This window comes from Hibiscus syriacus, unplaced genomic scaffold (assembly GCF_006381635.1).
Source record: "Hibiscus syriacus cultivar Baekdansim isolate YM2019G1 unplaced genomic scaffold, ASM638163v2 tig00110403_pilon, whole genome shotgun sequence".
Classification (NCBI taxonomy): Eukaryota; Viridiplantae; Streptophyta; class Magnoliopsida; order Malvales; family Malvaceae; genus Hibiscus; species Hibiscus syriacus.
In genome coordinates this window covers 933,100-955,038 of record NW_024062723.1, presented here as the reverse complement: position 1 = coordinate 955,038, position 21,939 = coordinate 933,100, and the positions used below count along the sequence as shown (strand labels likewise).

General features: G+C 35.7%; 2 pseudogenes; one reads left to right on the top strand and one right to left on the bottom strand.

Annotated features, from left to right (window-relative positions):
* Window positions 1–2,107: 2,107 nt before the first annotated feature.
* On the top strand, window positions 2,108–8,578 carry LOC120123866 (annotated as a pseudogene).
* A 4,482-nt stretch (window positions 8,579–13,060) lies between these two features.
* Window positions 13,061–21,795, bottom strand: LOC120123834 (annotated as a pseudogene).
* Window positions 21,796–21,939: the final 144 nt, after the last annotated feature.

The following is a 21,939-nucleotide window of genomic DNA, read 5'->3' as shown; positions in this document are numbered from 1 at the left end:
CTGACCGGAAAATGTCTAGATATCGACTCCGAAGCAGCAAAGAAAGGAAGGCTGAACCTTTTCCCCGGATATTTGGAAAGATATAACAAGTCAATTGCCAGGAAGCAACGATAAAATACATTGAAACGGCGAAAAAGTATGGATTAACTCCGGTTGAACTCGTGCTCGGATTCGTACGGGACCGGCCGTTTATGACGAGTTCGATCATCGGTTAGACCTCGGTCGACCAGCTCAAGGAAGATATCGATGCTTTTCGGACAACTCGACGACCTTTGCCTTCGGAGGTAATAGAAGACATTGAGGCCATTTTCAAAAGATACAAAGACCCCACCATTCTGTTAGACCAAACAGTTCCAAGCATGCGATTTACTCATTTGGATCTTTTTATTTTTACCCTTTTTTTCATTGTTAAAGGCTAATAATACCTTGTATCAATAATTTTTAATTTTTTAATTAAGGGTAAATTACACATTTAGTTATCCAACTTTTATTGTGTTTTTGTTTTGGTCATCTACCGCATAATTTTTTATTTTTTCACTTGATTATTAAGTGTATAACGTTGTTTAAATTTTTTGAGTAAATTTAAGAAGAGAAAAAAGAAAACCATCATGCTTTATATATTTTCAGACTTTATGATTCATCAACCTCATAGTATTTTCTTTTAAAATTTGAATAATACAAAGATTGAAAAGGAAGAGAAGTAATATATCTCGATCCTACGATGTTCAAATATTGAATGTTTTGCTATTGATACTACGCAACTAATGACTTGGTGAAAAATATGAAATTTAAAAGTTGAGTGACTAAAGTAGAAATATAAAAAAATTGAGTGACTAGATTCACATTTTACCCTTTCATTTATTAAGTTTTTTTATTAATCTGGGTAGATACAAGACAATACATATTCTTAACGTTTGACCATAAACATTCATATCCTTACTACATATGTGGTATTCAAATCCAAAATCTTAAGGGTGTGTTTGGTTCACGGAATATAAGATTACAAGGGAATAAGATTACTGGGAATGTTGTATTTTGTGTTTGGTTGATTTAGCAGAAATGTAAGATTGACGTGTTTGGTTAAAGGAATAAAATATTATTGGAATGTATATTTGACCAAATTGTCCTTATTATATTTTGTTTTTAACAAGTTGGAAAATATTATATATTTTTAAAAAAAAATTAAATTCATAAAATTTATATTTTTTTACAAAATTGAAAATATAAAAAGGTTTAGTGAAAGGGTAAAATTTTATTTTAACCCCTGAACTTCATATAAAATTTTAATTATAGACTTTTTTTGTAAATCTAAAATAGTTTAAGGATACATTTGTAATTTAACATTCGTAGAATTTTTATTATTGAATGACAAAAGAATGATATTTTTGGAAAAAAAATTAAGGGCATTTTAGTCCAAAACGCCGGTAATCCAACAATACCTAAGGAAAGAGAGGTAATGATATTCCCGATAATATATCCCAAAAAATCTACTATTGGTAATAAAACATTACCGGGAATGAGATTCCCGACCAACCAAACATGGGAATGTAGATTCCATTTCCCATGAGAATCCCACATTCCTTGAACCAAACAGCCCCTAAGAGATAACAAGTCGCTTAACCACTGAAGTCACTAAATTTGTTTCAAAATTTTAAATTATACATAATTTATCACATGTTTTAATATCTATACTAAATTATAAAATGATGTTTAAGCTAAATTGTAATTCAAATTAATTTCATAATTAATATTTTAGAGTATAATTTTGTGTTTGGCAAGTGGGAAGGAGAAAATTGAGAGGAGGTTAAATTAGTTAAGAAAAGGAAGAAAACATGGAAGTATGAAAAGGACAGAGCGGAAATGTCTCAACATTTTCACCGCTTACTCTCCTCTCATTTCGCCTCATCTCGCTCGCTCTTTATTTTTCTCGTTTCTCCCATGCATTTGCAGCAGACCCAACTCCAACAACAAACAAATGATTCAAATAAATAAGCCTTGGGGATCATGTTTTTCGAGTTTGGAACTTTGGGTTCTTATCGTTCGATGATCAAAGAGTAGTGGGTGGTTTTTGTTTTCTGGGCGATCGGAGTTCGTGAAGAGAGGCCACATGCATCTATGAAGACAAGGTGGTCAGCAGGGGAGTCGCCGTTTCAGTACCTGATGATTGAGCGTCTTCGTTTTCGGCGGTCTCCTTTCGGTTCTTTTAAATGGAATGGCAGATCTTGTTCATCATGGCAATTTTGAACGCGACATTGAGCAAGTATTTTCTCTTTCCCCTTCGTTTTTCTCTTGTATGTTTGTTTTAAGCTTAATCCGAGCCTGAACGAGAATATGGAAATATGGTCTCTGAAAGATTTTTCGAATACACAAATATGTAAATCTCACACTAACCTAATATATATATATATATATATGAATGACGAGTACGGGTTGATGGATTCAATAGTATAAACGAAAAGAATGGGACGAATTAACTGGAAATGAGCAAGAATTTGATGTGAACCCCTATCTAGGAATCTGCAGGTTGGCATTTTCTGTTTATTCAAATATAGAAGCTAGGGTATTCTAAAAATATATATGGAAGCGAGTTAGGATGTTATACAATTATTGAGCGAATTTAATGGTAAAAGAAAGTATTGTTCTCTTTAAAAGTTTTGAGTTAGGATATTATACAATTATCGAACGAATTTGGTGGTAGAAGAAGTATTGTTCTTTTTAAAAGTTTTAAAGTTGAGTAATTGTATATGCAGTGTCTACACGTTTACTGTCAATTGATTAATAAAATGAAAATTTAAATATTAAAACGAACTAAAACTAATAGTTTAAATACCAAATGCGTTTACCCATTATTTTGTGTAGTTCTTTTAATTCCTTACCATTTGTTTTGAAGGCGATTATTGCTTTGAAAAAGGGCACTCGGCTTATCAAATACAGCCGTAAAGGAAAACCAAAGTTTCGAGCATTTAGACTTTCCCCTGTGAGTTACTTCCTCTTCAATCTTTTTTCATCTCAATGTACTTCGATGGTGGAATGAGTTCTTCTCAAATGATGGAAAAATGCATCATCCATCTGTGTTACCAAGACTCAGATGTGTTGTGTTAGTAGATGACAGCATATGACAGCTCCCTTTATCGATATGCTCTCTAGGGTAAATTATGTATTTAGTACCTAAACAATTTGTTATGATTAATTTTAATACCTAAAGTCCCAAGTTTTTTTAAAATCATATCTAAAGTTTAGTTTTTGTTTCATTTTAGTATCCCGTTCAAAATTTAACGTTAAGTTTTGATTTTTTTTGTAAGTTTAGGTACTAAAACGGACCAAAATTGACAGTTTAGGTATTAAATGCATTAAGTTTTTAACGGCGAGTACTAAAATGAAACAAAAACTAAACCTTAGGTATGATTTTAAAAAAAATTAAAAGTTTAGACCCTAAAACATATCAAAACTAATAATTTAAGTATTAAATGTGTAATTTACCTAGTCTTTATACTAGTAAAGACATTAAATAAACTCATAACTTTTCTTTAAAGTTAATATTTACTGTTAAGAAATGTAAGTTACAGTTTAACAGAGCTAATATTTTTAAAACAAATTTCATGTCATTTTTAAAAGTAAATGTTAACTCTATTAAAATTAGCCTTATTTTTCTTATTGGTACTGAGACTAAATCGGTTCATTTAATAGTAAATGGACTAATTTGAATCAACCCCTATGATAGAGGGACCTGGAATGAATTTTCAACCATGTTAGTATGTACCATATACAAATAGTCAGTAACATAATTATTCGGCTTTTGTAATCAGGGATGGAGTCAAATGATTGGTCTAATTGTTTTTAAGTCTCTTAGTTTTGAAATTATATAAATTAAGTCTTGGCCCTTCTCAATATCTTAGGCCTATTATTTTTTTCAAGTTTCTCTTAATTTTGAAACTTGATAAATTCAGTCTCCAGACTTCTCAAATTTTTGGGCTCACCTTTAGGTCATCGTAGTTTTAAAACTTTACAATTTGAGTATAACCGGTTGCGAACGCAAGTAGACTTCAGGGTGTGTACGTGCTTATCTTGAAATTCGAATATTTTTATGCAAGTTGCTTATTTTATTTATGATGTCCACTCTGAAATTTTATTTATACCTACCTTATATAAAAAAATTGTTATTAATATATCTGCCCTCAAAAATATTTCTAGATGAGTACAATTAAAATCTAACCCCATTTTATTATTATTTACGTTCGAAGCCCCTAAAGTTTCATCATGACTCTGTCCTTGTTTGTATACAAATGGGTCTTAGTGGATGGATGGCATCTTAAGTTTGAAAAACCGTGGATAAATTTTTAATATAACTTCAAGTTGAAATTATTGTTTGAATGAGTACAATTAAAATCCTAACCTTACTTGAATTAGTTAGAAAATAAGCCAGATGGACATTTATGTAGTTCTAATTTTACATACATACACACACACATAGATATACATGTTTGCATGTGAATTCTCTTCTATTCCTAATTTCTGTTGTTTTCCAGTAGAAAGCAGCCATTACTAGAAAAGCATATGCAGTTACTCTCTCAGTAATCTTAAGTGCATATATGATTTCAGTTTTAGCTTTATTAACAGGATGAAACAACACTGATATGGTTATCGCATGGACAAGAGAAGAATCTGAAATTAAGCTCCATCTCTCGTATCGTTCCTGGACAGCGAACTGTAAGTTCAATTCCAGCTTTTCATTTTTCCAGTTAATGGCAGCGTAATTGGCCTTCTTTTTTGTGTCATGCCACTAAAATAACATGCAAAAAAGAGAGGTTAAAACCAGTGCTTTTCAACTTCTACAGGCTGTTTTTAGAAGATTTCTTCGCCCAGAAAAGGAGTACTTATCATTTTCACTTCTATATAATAAGGGTGGTGACAGATCTCTCGACTTGGTTAGTACCAGTCATTAGGTTATCTGCTATTTGTTTATATTCAGCTGAATGGTAAATTTGAATCCAGTGATTGCAATTGTCTACCTCCATAGATCTGCAAGGACAAAGCTGAAGTTGAAGTGTGGTTATCAGGTCTTAAGGCATTGATCGGACAGAATCGAAAGAGACGAACCAAAAGTGATTTAAGTGATGTGAGCTCTGCTTTCTACATACATATGCATATCATAAGACGCTTGTTGCATGTATTGAGTTAGCAGACCGAACCAGTATTTGTCGGAGAATCCACTTACAATATAAAATATTCTTACTAATGAATCACAAAGGACTTACTTTTGGAAGATACATACAGCGTGAACGTCCATTATAATTACAAGAACTCGGAGATTGTATGGCTACATTTGTTGCCTATTCTTTAGATTGGAATATATTCCTACTGACTTCCATGTCTTTTGTGACAGCTACAAGAAGGTTATTTATTACAAAATGGTCGCCCGTTTGGTGCTCTAGAGTTCAGCAATAGTATTTCTAGTAGTGTTGCATCATTTGATATTGGAAGCTCAGATGCGGGGTCAGAACGTGCAAATATGCAGATGAGACCTAGTAATGCAGATGGTTTCCGAATAAGTGTTTCAAGCACTCCTAGCTGTTCAAGTGGTGGATCTGGGGGTCCAGATGATATAGAATCATTAGGTGATGTTTACATGTGGGGAGAAGTATGGCCTGACGGATCAGATGGGCCTGTAAGCTCAGTTTCTCCAAAAATTGATGTGCTAACTCCTAGGCCCTTGGAATCGAATGTAGTGCTTGATGTTCATCAGATAGCTTGCGGTGTGAGACATATCGCTCTTGTAACAAAGCAGGGTGAAGTTTTCACCTGGGGTGAGGAATCAGGAGGAAGACTTGGTCATGGAACCGAAAAAGACTTTAACCATCCCCGATTAGTTGAGTTCCTGGCAGTAACTAATGTCGAATTCGTTGCATCTGGAGAATATCATACATGCGTTGTATCCTCAGCTGGTGATTTATTCACTTGGGGTGATGGTGTTCATAATGCTGGCCTCCTTGGTCATGGTACTGACGTCAGCCATTGGATACCAAAGAGAGTTAGTGGTGCATTAGAAGGACACCAAGTGTTATCCATCTCATGCGGCACTTGGCATTCAGCTCTGGCAACTTCTAATGGCAAGCTATTTACATTTGGGGATGGAAGATTTGGTGTTTTGGGCCATGGAGATAGGGAAAACAGTGCATATCCAAAAGAAGTTCAAATGTTGAATGGACTAAAGACGGTTAAAGTTGCATGTGGAGTTTGGCATACCGCAGCTATTGTCGAGGTTTCAGGCCAGTCTGGTGCTAACATTTCATCAAGAAAGTTGTTCACCTGGGGTGATGGGGATAAACACCGGCTAGGCCATGGAAGTAAGGAAAGTTATCTCCTTCCATTCTGTGTCTCTTCGCTAATTGACTACAACTTCCACCAGATAGCTTGTGGACATACTATTACGGTTGCACTCACTACATCGGGTCATGTGTTTACCATGGGTAGTACTGCATATGGTCAATTAGGCAACCCAAGTTCTGATGGAAAATTACCGTGCCTGGTACAAGATAATCTGGTAGGTGAATTTGTCGAAGAAATTGCTGTGGGGCATATCATGTTGCTGTACTGACATCAAGAAGTGAAATATTCACATGGGGAAGAGGAGCCAATGGAAGACTGGGACATGGTGACATAGAAGATAGAAGAACTCCAACATTGGTCGAATCATTGAGGGAAAGGCATGTCAAAATATATCATGTGGTTCAAACTTCACTTCCTGTATATGCATCCATAAATGGATCTCTGGTGCTGACCAGTCAGTTTGCACCGGCTGCCGGCAGGCTTTTGGCTTTACTAGAAAGAGGCACAATTGTTACCATTGTGGACTGGTGCATTGTCATGCTTGCAGTTCCAAGAAAGCTTTGAAAGCAGCATTGGCTCCGACTCCTGGAAAACCTCACCGTGTTTGCGATGGTTGCTACACAAAACTTAAATCAGCTGAAGCTGGTAATACTTCACTTTTGAATAGAAAGTTTGCTGGCCCACGGTCCTCTATTGATGGCAAGGAAAGATCTGTAGATAGTCATAGAGGAGAGTTAAGGTCTTCCAGGCTTTTACTTTCTCGCAACACAGAACTGATAAAATACCTTGAGATAATGTCAGGAAAACCGGGGTCTAGAGTTGATGCTTCTCAAATGCGAGCCTCCCAATTTCCATCACCTATACAGCTTAGAGAGGCTCCAACTCCAAGTCCATTAGTTCCTTTTCAAACTGCTTTTAGACCGGCTACATCTCCGGCAACACCACCTCATTCCCCTATGAACTCGAGATCTAGTTCACCGTACTCAAGGCGACCAAGTCCTCCACGCTGCACAAATACATTTTCAAAGAATGTTATTGAAAGCCTCAGGAGGTCAAATGAAGTTCTGAACCAAGAAGTGTCAAAACTGCAAAATCAAGTACTAGTGATATACCTATTTGCTGTTCTGTTATGCTCATCCACTGCTTGTATTAAACAGGCAGCCTGCCATCAAAACTAATCCGTTTTTCTCTACTTTCGAGCGGTTACAGGTCAAAAGTTTGAAGCAGAAATGTGATACACAAAACGTAGAGATTCAGAAACTACGGAAAAAGGCTCAAGAATCAGCTTTAAATGCTGTAAGAGAATCATCCAAGTTTAAAGAGGCCAAGGAAGTCGTGAAATCCATCACAGATGAGGTAAATTTAACTTAACTCGCTTTTCAGTTTGCCACCAGATGTAAACCGTGCCATCTACGATGATACCTACCGATAAAAGTCGATATTGTTCTACAGTTGAAGGAACTATTCGAGAAGTTGCCCTCCGAGGTTTCCGAAAGTGAAACATTTAAAGCTATGAATACTCAAGCTGAAGCATTCTTAAGCACTTATGGAAAACCCGATGCTTCTTTGCCAGCAACCTTGGAAAACCAGACGGTGGAAAGCACCACAGCTATTGTTCCGTCTAATGATAGTGGAAGTTCCAGAGATGCTGCAGCTCAACCAAGCTCGGCTGAACTTACCGAGCAATTCGAACCCGGAGTCTACATCACTTATGTTAATCACCCAAATGGAGGAAGATCTTCAAACGAGTTCGATTCAGGTACTTGACTTAATAGTTGATTTTACTGAAATAGCTCCCCCTCTCCGTCTCACACATTCGATCACACGTACATGCAGCACATAGACAACTGAATGCACCATCGACATAAATAAAACCCAGTGAACCAAAATTGTTTTGCCAATGTACTGACTCTCAACATTTGTGCAGCAAACGAAAGTTCGCCGAGCAAAAGGCTGAAGAATGGTGGAGCAATAATAAAGGTAGGGTGCTTATGAGGTACATTAAACCATCAGCAGTGCCATCCCCTCTTCAACCACCACCACCACCACCAGCTGCTGGTGAAACCACTGACGCAGCACCTCCTTCCCAAACTTAGTTTCATAAAAGTCGGCAACGTAAAGTAGAGAAAAATCAAGCTGCCACTCGGTTCGCAATTGCAGCAAACATCAAAGATCAACAATTAAGATATGCACTTTAATTTAACCTGATTCTGTTGCTCGGTTGATCCAAATTACTAACATCGACTTATAAGATTACTTTGTAGAACAAAAATGTAATAAAATGGGAATTATCTTGTCCCAGCATAGTGCTAATGGATTCCTTGTCCTGTATAAATAAATACCAGAAGTTCAATAAGAAAAATTGCATCAAGCAATAACATTGATAAGCACCATATCACTACAAGCTATAAAGAAAAATACGAAAAGAAGCTGCATAATGTTGATGACAACAATAGCAAAATCCATGATTCAAGATACATTCTCCTTTTTCAGCTTAGCAAGCTATTGCCTGACGACTCCGGCCCTCTGCAAAACAATATAGTGCAGCTTTGCCAGCTTTGAATTTCTAGAAAGCGTTATCTGCAAAGAAATCAATAGTTGGTATCAGAAACAGATCTTGATCTTAGCCAAAATGAGCTTGAATCTATCGAAGTCATTGAGAGATGCCCTTCTCTTCTGGACAATCAGCTTTCGACCCCATGAGCTATTTTCCCTTTTGGTCTTAACATCTGCAAGTCAACATAAAATGATTAGAAAGAAAACATTACTTTGAGAAACGATACTTCATTGCTGGTAAAAATTATCATCCTTACCAGCCTTCTCCATAGCTTAAATCAACGTCTTCTTCTTTGGAACACGGGGAATGTCGATTGTGATATCTGTTAATGTAAGCCTCTTGAAGTTCATTTGGCCTCACCATATATGGGGCATCAACAAGTGAGGTTAGGTTTGTTTAGAGGTTTTGAGATTGGGAGTCCGGGAGATTCTTTTCAGCTCTCCCATCTTCAATTCGCAGATGATTTGTTAATTTTTTGCAATGCGTCTGTTGGGAACTGAAAAATGTGAGAATGGTGCTTCTGATTTTTGAGTTGATGTCAGGATTGAAGATTAATCTTTCAAAGAGCATGTTATTCGATATCAACGTCAATGACGAGGTTATTTTTGAGTGGGCTGCTGCAATAGGGTGCACAGTGAGTTCTTTTCCAACAGAATACTTGGGGCTTCCGCTTGGGCCAAAGAAAAACTCAGTTACTCTATGGGATCCGATTATTCAAAAGTTCTAAATAAAAATTGACCACGTGGAAGTCTGCCTCCCTATCCATCACTGATAGAGTGGTGTTGATTAAGTCGGTTCTGTGCTCCTTACCAATATACTTCATGTCGATTTTTAGATTACCAAGGTGTGTTCTGAAGAGAATCAACTCAATTATGGAAAATTTTCTTTGGGGGAAATCGAATATTAAAAACAAAATTCATTGGGTTAATTGGGAAATTGCCTGCAAGCCTAAGGAGTTGAGAGAGATTGAGGTTCCAAATCTTGAGCTTATGAATTGATCATTATTAGGAAAGTGGACATGGAAGTTTGCCAACGATAAAAACTCCTGGTGAAAAAGGATAATTTGTTGTAAAAACAATATTAATCCGAATACTATGGGTGTAGAGAGTTCGGTCTCCTGCAAAGCTTCTTGGATATGAAAAGGGGTTGTGAAGAACTGTTGCTCCACTGACGAGTTTGGGGAATGTTTGCGAAGTAACTTTCGGCTGAAGCCGGGTAATGGGGAATCAATAAGATTCTGGCATGACGCTTGGTTGGATGGAGTTCCTTTGAGGGTACGTTTTTCTCGATTGTTCGCATTATCAATCAACAAGGAGGGGAAGATCGTCGATTTCAGGAAAAGTAATTCGTCAGGCTGTTTCTGGGATATTGCCATGAGGAGAAATCTTGCCGATTAGGAGTTGATGCAATGGAATGAGCTTATGGCATTGTTGTATAATTTAAATCCATCGTCATCGATGGATAATAGTCTTCTATGGGAGGGAGAAGGAGATGGGAGGTTTTCAGTGAAATTTTGTCTTGAAATTTTTTTGGGAACCTCGTTCGATAGTTTTCCTTGGAAAAGAACAGTCTGGGCCGGTGTAGCTCCTCCTAGGGTTAAATATTTTATTTGGCAAGTGGTGCACAAGAAGGTTGTGGTCAAGGTAGAGTTAATAAAACGTGGGGTGCAAGGTATAGAAGATTTGTTTTGTCCGTTTTGTGGGTTGGTTCAAGAAACAGTTTCTCATCTATTCTTTTCTTGCAAAGTGTCTTGGGGGTTATGGACTAGCTTCTTGCGCCGGTGAGAGGTTTCATTTGCAATTCCAGAGTGCCGGTGAGAGGTTTCATTTGCAATTCCAGAGTGCTCTGTAGCCTTATTTTCAGTTTGGTTTGATCTTGTGCCACGTTCATGCGTTTGGACCTGCATCCCAGGAGCGGTTTTGTGGTCAATTTAGAAAATGAGAAATGATATTATTTTTAATAATGGGAAATTAGATTTCACTTTGTTATCTTTTCTATCAAGGTACATAGTGGCATCATGATTTTCTTCAAAATTTCCTAAATTGATGGTCTCTTTTGATAGTCTTGTGAGGGATCTGCTGCTAGCTGATCATGTTATGTTCGACGAAAAGATATCACAAAAGGTAGTCAGTTGGTCTCCTCCTCCTACGGGTTTTGTTAAGCTGAATGTAGATGGTGCTATGGAGAGGTGGTGGTCGAAGGGAGGAATTGGTGGGCTTATAAGAGATGAGAAAGGAGTGATATTGGGTTCGTTCTTAGAACAAGTTGGATCCAGTCCTCCGATTATGGCATAATTGATGGCAGTGAAGAGAGGTTTGAATCTGGTCCTGGATTCGGATTTGTCGGAGAAACAAAGGATTATTTTGGAGTCCGATAGTGTAGTGGTTGTGGAGTGGATAAAAAATCCAGTTATCTCCATTCCGATGTTTCTATCCATTGTTAAAGATTTGCAGACATAGTGGTCCATAGAGGGGTCATTGTTCGTCATGTGGCTAGAGTAGCAAATTGTGAAGCGGATAAACTTGCCAAACAAGGGATTGGTTAAATGATGGGGAATTAATTGGGTTGTTGTTTTCCTATTTTTGGTATATTGGGAACATTAGGGAATGGTTTTGGTTTGTAATTGGTTGATCAACCTATTAGTTTGTTTTGTTGTAGGGTACAAACATATTCATGCAGGTATTGTTGTTTGGCAATGTGTTAAGTGGGCTGCCATCGTTCTTCGGTGGTAGTCTGATCTTATTGTACTTGGTTATTATGCAATAAAATTTCTAAGGCGTTCTTTTTCTCCTTCTAATGTCTGTTGAGTCTTTGCTGCTTGACGATTATGAAGGGGTTTTAACGAGGCCTTCCTTTTTATCAAAAAAAAAAAAAAACAAGTGCTTGCCACATCAAAAACACAACCAGTCAACCACTGAAGCTCCACTTTTGCAAACATCACCTACCTAACTTCAACAAACTCAATGGCTGATAAAGCTCCGCATTCTATCCGTTCTACAGGCTAACATTGTTCATCAAGTACAATGGCATGCATATATAAGACACATCAAACCCCTCAAATCCGAGGTGCATAACAAAGCCCCGACCCTCCAGATAAACAGGAAAACTCAGCACATAGGCTTAAATCATATACTAATATCCGACACTCCTTCCCAAGTGTAAAGTAAACATTGAGTTGGCACAAGTCTTGAAATACGAAATGACTTACATAAGGCAGATTCATTTCTGCAGCAATTTGCAGATGGAATGAATATTTCAAACAAAGCTACACTCAACAAGATAAACACAGAGAACCCGAACAAAAACCCATATTGAAAATCCAATTAACTTAGTATAAGAAACAAAAATGCACTAAAAACCCAAAATGTACCATTGAATTTACCCTTAAGCGACTATTACAACATTGACTTCAATAGCTAAAAACCCAAATTCCATTTCATCATTACAAATCCACAAAACACTTAAAAATGATAACTTTAGATGAAAGCCAATACTGTACTAAATCTGAGAAGGGGGCATACTCTGTTCTGGTCGACGGCATCGACGATGACAACCAACTTGCCGTAGTCTTTTCCGTAGTTAACGAGAGCCACTCTCCCGATCTCAATGTACCACTTAATTGACACTTGAATTGAGCGTAAAATAATTTAGACAATTAGATAAGAAAAATGTATAGTTTGGGCACGTATTTTTATACTAAGTTTGATTTATTTGACTAATTTATAAATATTTCTTCTAAATTTAATTAATTTTAATTATTATATTCTCAAGATAAACTGCATAAATAATCATTGATGTTTAAATAAAAAAATTCTACTGATATTTTAAAGTAATAATTTAATTATTATTATTAACAAGTCAATCACTCACTGTTAACATCCATTTTTGAAATAATAAAGTATTAATGTGATCCATTAAATAGATTGATATGACACAGTTTGAGCATGCAATATAATTAGGGTTATAAATCAGATGAAAAAAATCGTGAGTCACTCGAGATCGATTCAGTCAAAGCTCTATAAATGCTCAATTCGAATGGACTCAACTCAAGTTGTCAAGCCTTCATACATAACATCTAACCAGTCTACCAGATACAATATTCATATATATATATATATATATATATATATATATATATCCTTATTCTTACATTGCAACATGTCCATTAACTGAACACAAGCAGGGACTAGGGAAAACAGGTTGTTCGAAATACTGGCAGCAGCGGCAGCAGTTTGATCCAGCCGGTTGAAGTGGTCTATGGTGATCATCGTTAAAGCCTGCTTATTTCTGGGTCGATATTCGGCACGAAGCTCATTCATCGTTGAAGGAATATGCCGACGGGAAACCTTTGTACGGATCTCCAAGTGTATCGAAATTGCCGGCCCGCGAAAATACAACCTGCATTCGTTCGTAGCAGCAAGCCTAAGGATTAAATTCTTCCACATATACATGGGACTCGTTGTTGCTTGACATGATTAAGGAGTCCAAGACTATAAATTTTAAGTGTGCATCATGTATGTATGGAGTTTACCTGGTAATCTATAAGGGTTCCGGTCTTGAAACCGGCAGCACAGTAATCGAAATAGTATTCCCATGTCCGCATGAACTTGTCGTCGAATCCCAGAGCCAGAACTTTGCTGAGGAGGAAAACAAAATATGTTCATGGTCACGAACTTCTCGTGCCGATCAAAATCGGCACAATGTGTAGGAGGAGAGAATTGCTAAGTACCTTGTGTTTTCCAGGAAAAGTTTTCGCCACCACCTTAGTGTGTGGTAATAACTGATTCCGATGTTTTCGACATGCTCCACACTGCACTCGTGCAATAATCGTTGATCAATTTCTACCTCCGAACAAGGAAAAATGCGTGTCCGATTGTCTAAACAACGAAAGGTATTACCTGAATCTTGTTGCATTAGCCATGGCTGTCAAATTCCTGTCCAAAGAAAGCAGGGTTCCACCGGGGAAGATATATTCCTTTAGGAAACCTGCTGTTTGCTGAATTTCCTTGGAAAGCTCCTCTGGAATTGAAATGAACTGAGGAAAAAGAAAAACAAATGACCACTCCTGGACATCAATGAATTGTTTCGGCCTAATACGAAAGTGAAAGTTCTATCTTCACCATTTTAGCATTACCTGAAGTACGAAAAGTCCGTCTTCCTTCAATAATTGGTCGCAGCATCGGTAAAACTCCTCGATATATTCTTCACCGACATGTTCTACCATCTCTCTGAAGAACATAATTGCAAAATATTGAAGCTATTTGTCAAGAAACTACTAAATATAAGTTAACGGGAGCGGAATTTATAGCTTACACAGATATGATTCTGTCAAATTGGTGTTGCTTGGGTAACTGGCGATAGTCGCAGAGGAGTATTTTGATTTTATCCTGATGTTAAGAAACTTGTTAGCTATGGGAAACAAGGTGAAAATAAGAATTATATGCAGACAGAAGCTGGGTTTTTTCGGACATGGATACCTCAAGTCCAGCTTCCTTCACTTTCTCTTGAGCATATTTCAATTGCTGCTCTGATAGAGTGATGCCAGTGTAATTGCATCCTGTTCTTTTGACAGTTTCAATAGCTAAGCTTCCCCAACCACACCCGATATCGAGAACTTCATGCCCCTTCTCTACCCTTGCCTGAATGTATCAGATAACAACACCATCAAATAAATGATCATAGCAAAAGAAAATGAAGAATGATGATGAGACCATCAAGAATGCTCACTTTCTCAATAAGGGAACTGATTTTTCTTCGCTGTGCGACGTCCAAATGCTCTTCCCCCGTCTGTAAAGTAACTTAACATCAACGTCACAATGCTAGAAAAAGATAAAATCTAAATGTCCATGCACTTTTAGAGAAAGAGATATAAGTTGAGATCCTGACCCTAAAAACTCCAGAAGAGTATTGCATCATTTTACCCAAGTATAGAGTGAAAAGCTCGTTGCTCTGCAGGCAAATTTGCAGGGAATTGGTTAGCTTTGATTCGATAAATCCAGTTGAAAATAGACTTATCCGTGGCTAGTACATGGTAACACCGAGTTAGTAACATAGTTCCTTAACAGAGAGTTATCCGGACAAAGTTTGCTACTTGTAATACAAATAACTTGTTGGAGGGTGAATACTGCATATTTGTAATCAAATTAATGATTACTTACCAGATCATAATGACGAGCGATGTTCCTACGAGCCTGCGTAATGGTATTTTGTCTCATGAGATGCTTCACGAAATACTTTGCCGATGATATACTAGCTGTTAACAGTGCAGGTGACCACCAAGTCCTGCAACCAATTAAACGTCCATGCTTTATGAACCGATTTTGTTTGCGGATTCTACTAGTATCGCAATCGAGATTCGTCTTTAAGCTATAACAAACCTTCTTTTATTTGACGTTGCTGAATTCTCTTTGTTGGCAACGAGTATCTGCAAAGTTGTCGATGAAGATTATGATTACATATAACATAAATTGTACTGTATTTATGGGCACAGGTCTCGAGAACCTTTTCTTACCCGGAAAAGATTCAGAAGACCATCATTTTCATCGACGAAAGAAAAATCTCCATTGATATACGCATCTGCAAGGCCTATATCAGCATCTTTCATAATCTGGGAGAAAACACATCCAGTGTTCATTAGCACTATATTATAATATTAACAACTAATCCAACTTGGTTGAAAGCTCGAGTAGAGTTTACCCTCCAGTAAAAATGAGGATTGTGCACTTTCAGGGCTGTTTTAAGAGGACATTTTTCGATGTTTCCTTTGAAAGTGAAAATTTTGCCTCCTTCCTCTAAGAAACTGGCGAATGTCACACGGTAAATTTTGTCAAATTCAAGAAGAAAAAAACATGTACTGAAATAACAAAATGCTAAAAGATTGAGTGATTATCTTTAAGAACTCACATTACGCAGCCCACAGATATATATTGTTGAAAGAATTTAGTAACAAAGAGGCGTGCCGTTGTTTCCATGAAAGACGGTGCCATGTTCTTTGGACTGGGCAGAACAGAAGACTTCTTTCCCAAGAAACCATGTGCAGCATCCATGCCAGCCTGCGAAAAAAGAGGTCCTTATTAGAATGCTTTGTAAGTTCTCGTAATTTCATTGCAGCCTAAACTAAAGCCATTTATAAGATCGAAGCATTGTTAAAGTTATAAATAAGCTGAAATTATAAGATATCTACCTTTAATTCATCCTCATGGAGTCCATAACCTGAAAGAATCATAAACAGATACTCAGATTAGAGGCAGTCGACATGATGCATCATTTTTCGTATAATGATAATACTAATAAAACTTAACTGTCTAGCTAATAAGCACAGCACACTGCCAGCAGCGAGAATACTTCGCTGATAATCGACATCTATTACAAGAGTACTGAAACGTTAAGTAATTTCATGGAAAAAAATATCTCACCACAGAACCAGATTCCTCTCTTCCCTTGAATTTGACCAAGCTCAAGAGAAGCTTTTGAGGCAGCAACAGAGGGAATAGCATAGCCAGTCGACCACTTAAATAAGGTTTTCTTTGGGGTATGGTCTGGATTGACTGTCACAAAAAATGGCTGACTAGTTTTCTCAATTTTCTGGGGAAAAAATAATAAGAACCGGTCAGCGGGCTTACTCAAAGTTATAACTTGAGAAACAACCAAGTATTTTAGTAATTCTGATGAGATAGATGGTATATGACAAGTTTAACATCTTGTTTACTAGAAGAACTTGCCGCATACCTGCAGTGCATCAAGCCAATACGTTAAGCTTGCTTTATTTTCTCTAGTATTGAGAAAATTCAGTGCACCCCAAGCTGATTTGTTTTGTGGCATTAAACTGCTGTCCTGGTGAAGGTACATATCACTGCAAACAGAAACAATTGATCAGCTTTCATGCATTTTAGTAAGCTCTAGAAGTTCGAAGTTCCTGTCTCCTAATGAATTTTGACATCCTAAACTAGATCGAGTCATCGTTTACCGATATCAACTTCCTTATATGCATATTAATGTTGAGATGCAGGTAGGCACAACATTAAGTATATAGATCAAAGTGGGGGTATAAGTTGTAGTACATGGAAGCATATTGGACTGCACCCAATACTCTCGTTTCTTCGAATGTTGCTTGTTTTCCTAATATTCTCAGGGCTGTGGGAGCATCAACAGCCATTATGCATCCACTGTAAGTTTCTTCGGAACCATCTCTACACACCACGGTGGTGCCTGCTAATCCATTTATACAATTATCTTGGAGGTCCATAAATCTCAGATAGGAAAAATGTCTTGCATCTATATGGGAATTTTCAAGAAAGTGATGCTCAAAGGAAAGATGTCATGTTGCCTGATACAAGGCTTAACACGGAAATATGACAAGGGAGCACAATCACTCACCGTTATCGGCAGGCAAAACAGATTGTACTTCAGAACCAAGTTTAAATTGACACCCTTTAGTCTCCAACACATCTCTGACCTGATTTCATTGAATCGGAACACATTTTTATTTAGTTTACGTCAGTACAACCTCTAGTTTTTATACTTTCGAACAACCTATGTCACGAATAAGATGACCATATGGAGTCGGAGAGTTTAGGAAACTAGTAAAGTGCTAACCCTTTTAACAAAATTTGAGTGCCCTTTGATAGTCAACCACTGAGGCTGCCCAAATTGCTAAAAATGGAAAACAATAAGATCAACAAACGAAATCAGCATATCAGGTCTTATGACTAGGTAGTATTCATTTGGGAAATTAATCAAACACCTGGTATAGATGGTGAGCACGACAAACGAAAGAATGGAGAAGGCTGAAAACTTCATAACATCTTCCTTGGAGCTTGACCACATTGATCCACATATGGGACCCTGTCAAATTTCAATGTTTCAATTAGTATAAACAATTGGATGAAACATATATATATATATATATATATATATATATATATATATATATGTATAAATCCTTCAGCAGCTCACCAGATAAGTGTCCTGAAAATTTTCAGAGTAGCCCTTTGACTTAATAAACTCTCCCAAGGTTTCATTACGATCAATGTCAGGGTTGTTCTCAACTGATCCAAGATAGCTGCACATATCAGGAAAACACATGCTAAGAGCAGTTGAGAAATCGTGTGATCACAAAAGGTCAAACTCGAACCTCTCGACGTCGTTCCCGAATTTGATGATCTCTCTAAGGTTCTGCCAGTTGAAAGGATTCAACAGCTTCTTCTTTTGAGCAAAGTAATTCGAAAAACCATATTGGCTGCACCATTCGTAGCCATCGCCTTTGTCATGGCTAACCGAGAAGGAAACATCGGATGTCTCCACATCGACACCAAGGCTATCAAACATCTCCAACAGTGTTGCATACCTTGCCTGTCAAGTTTCCCATGTATACATATAAGTCGATGCATTGTTTCTTAACAAAACATACAAAATCTTGGAGCTCGTAGAATACAATCCATGCATTTGTAATCCGCTGCCTTGCTTAAACCCTAATGATTTTTAAGACAAATATGTAGTTTTCTTGTTCCAGTAACGATTTGTATACGAACATGTCTGTTTTACTATCTATATTCGAAGATCGGAGTTCACGATCATGTACGTGTTAATATTTTCTATATATGGTAAAATGAATTTGCATGTCAATTATTTGATTAGGAGCACTCTGAGGTACCTAAGTATAGTAATCATAAACTATTTGTCAATCTTATCTTAAGGGTAAATTATGCGTTTAGTACATAAACTATTAGTTTTGGTCCATTTTAGTACTTAACTTTCATTTTTTTTCAAAATCATACCTAAAGTTTAGTTTTTGTTTCATTTTAGTACTTTGTCGTTAACAACATCAGTTTTCTTTCATTTTAGTACCCCGTTCAAAATTTAACGTTAAGTTTTGAAAACATTGAAAGTTTAGGGACTAAACCAAACAAAAACTTATAGTTTAGGTATTAAACGCGTTAAGTTTTTAAAAAATAAAACTAAACTTTAGGTATGGTTTTGAAAAATTGAAAGTTTTGATACTAAAACGAATTAAAACTAATAATTTAGATATTAAATCTGTAATTTATCCTAAAATTAAACACATTGACTAATTTAATAAAGCTGGTCCACAGCGGGCCCCAAGTGTAACGACAGGTTAATATTTTAATTTATTAAAAACAAATACTTAAAAAAGATTTTCAGGTTACTAATCAACTGACAAATTCAAAGTTTTGTATAAAAAATCATAATAATGATAATTATTTATTTATACAACGGTCGTACGTGGGTGTATGAATATTCTAAGTACGATAGTTATATTTTGGACCGAGGAAGATGAAATGACACTTTAAGGTCGCACTTAGGCTCAAGTGTGCAGCGACAAGTTTGATTATTTTAAATTACTAAAAAGTTAAAATGAAATAAATTTAGTAATATTTTATATTTTATGTCACACTCTCTCAATTAAGAATTGAACTCGAACTCGACGGATTTTAATCTAATTCAACCTGATCGGGTCGGATTTTTAAAAAAAAATGAAATTGGGTTGGTTTTTTTAAAGGTGATGTTTGGGTCGGGTCGGATTCGGGTTTAGGGTGAAAAATACCATATCCGACCCGACCCTACAAGAATATAATTTTACCTTATATATTTATAAATAATTATAATAATACCCCTTTATATATTATTTTTTTCAATTAAATTACTGTTTTTATTTAATAAAAATAATATTTTTATTATTTCGGGTCGGATCGTGTTCGAATTTTATCTCAAAAAATCAGTTGAGTTCGGGTCGAGTGGAGGGTATATATTTTTCGTTTCGGGTCAGATCGGGTGAAAGATATAAAAAATTTTATTCGAGTAGAATTGGCCGAAACCTGACTCATGTCTATCCCTACTCTCAACCACTATCTATAAAAATAATAATAAATAAAATAAATAAATATTGTCTAGAAGTTCGATATAAGGAGATCAACATGGATTAGATAAAAATTATAAAAAAAAAGTTAGTATTATTATTTTAGTTTATTTATTTTAATTCTGCTCGAATTAATTTAATGCGGGTAGGTAAGGGTAAAACATATTTAAGCAAAATATTTCAACTTTGATTTTTTTGGTAAATTGTGTGTTTAGTATCTAAACTATTAGTTTTTATCTGTTTTAGCATTTAAACTTTTATTTTTTTTCAAAATCATTCCTAAAGTTTAATTTTTGTTTCATCTTAGTACCCTACCTTTAAAAACTTTAGTTTTATTTTATTTTAGTACCCTTTCAAAATTTAATGTTAAATTTTGAAAAATTGAAAGTTTAGGCACAAAAACGGACCAAAACTGATAGTTTAAATACTAAAGACATTAAGTTTTTAATGACGAGATACTAAAATGAACTGAAAACTAAACATTAGTATGATTTTGAAATTTTTAAAAGTTTAAATACTAAAACGAATTAAAACTGATAGTTTATATACTAAATGTATAATTTACACTTTTTTTACAAGTATGGACAAAACATATGTGGGAAATGATGTATGCACGTAGATACATATCTTCAAAATTATGAATTAAACGTCCAATTAGTTTAGTGAAATGAGTTACTAGATTCCTTAAGTAAAATTAGGGATTTAAATCTTGACCATTGCGAACGGAACAAACTAAATTGAGGGATCGCTTTTGCCTTTACAGACTTACAATACCCGATCTAAAATAATATTTTAGATCTTTATCAGTTTAAATTTAAGTAAAAATAGACCTTTAACCCCCTAAAATTTTAGGTTTAATACATAATAAATCCTTATTATTTCAAAATTAAGTACCGTACTCTTCTCAATATTTAATTTTGGTTTCGTCTCTACTCACTCGAAAATAATTAAAAAAAAAACAGTTTGAAAGGTCCAAAGCCTTTCATTTTCACATAATGTCTGATTTTCTTCTCCCCAGCTGGGGAAATATTCCACGGCTGGCAGAGAAGGCGACGGTGTCAATCAAATTATTGTCTCAGTGTATGTAATTGCTGAGAAAATCTCCTAAATTGGAACTTTTATTTTTAAAGGCTTAATATACTTTTGGGTATCTCAATTATATCTTAAATTAATTTTTGATATCTAAACTATACTAGACTTCTTATAATATGATAAGAACGTTACATTTTAAATTAAAATATTTTAATTCTAGTTAAAAAATAATAAAAAGATCGACCCGGTCCAACTTATTCACGAGGACGAGGAAAATAAATAATGATATGTAAACTACGCATTTAGTATTTAAATTATTAGTTTTGGTATGTTTTAATGCTTAAATTTATTTTAAGTTTTTCAAAACTATAATTATAGTTTAGTTTCCATTTTATTTTAGTATACCATAGTTTAAAAACTTAACGTGTTCAGTACTTAAACTATCAGTTTTTGTACTAAAAATGAAATAAAAACTAAACTTTAGATATAATTTAAAAAAATAAAAAATTTAGATATTAAAACATATCAAATCTGATAATTTAGATGCTAGATGCGTGATTTACCCATAATGACAATAGCGTCTTAGAAGGATTTTTCAAAGGACAAACAAACTTAGAAAGACAAGGACAGTCTTACTGGATTAAGGAAAACGAAGCCAAGGTCTAAATCGACGGCATCGAAATTGACGGTCTTTGCATGGCCGCCTAACCGGTCTTCTCCGTCGTAAACCACCACGGAAACGCCGTCTTTGGCCAGGACGTAGGCCGAAACAAGACCTTTGATCCCACCTCCGATCACCGCCACTGTACTCATCGCTGCTCACTCTCTCACGTACAGCTTTACCTGGCATTAAAAGAAAACCCTAATAAATTTTCATCCAAAAACAAAAAGCTCGAAATGCGTTTGAGGAAATGCCCGAGAGAAGTCTGAAACCTACAACTGAATGAAGTGGAATCCCAACGCAAGCAAGAAATGTGAATTGATTTCCAGATTGCTTTCCCAATGGTCATATATATAAGGAAATCTCGAAACTGATGACTATAGTGGATGACCAAGACTTACTATATTATTATTATATTTTGTGGGACGTGATAATGGGAGTGAAATAAAATATTTTTATGTAAAAAAATTATTTTATAATTATTGA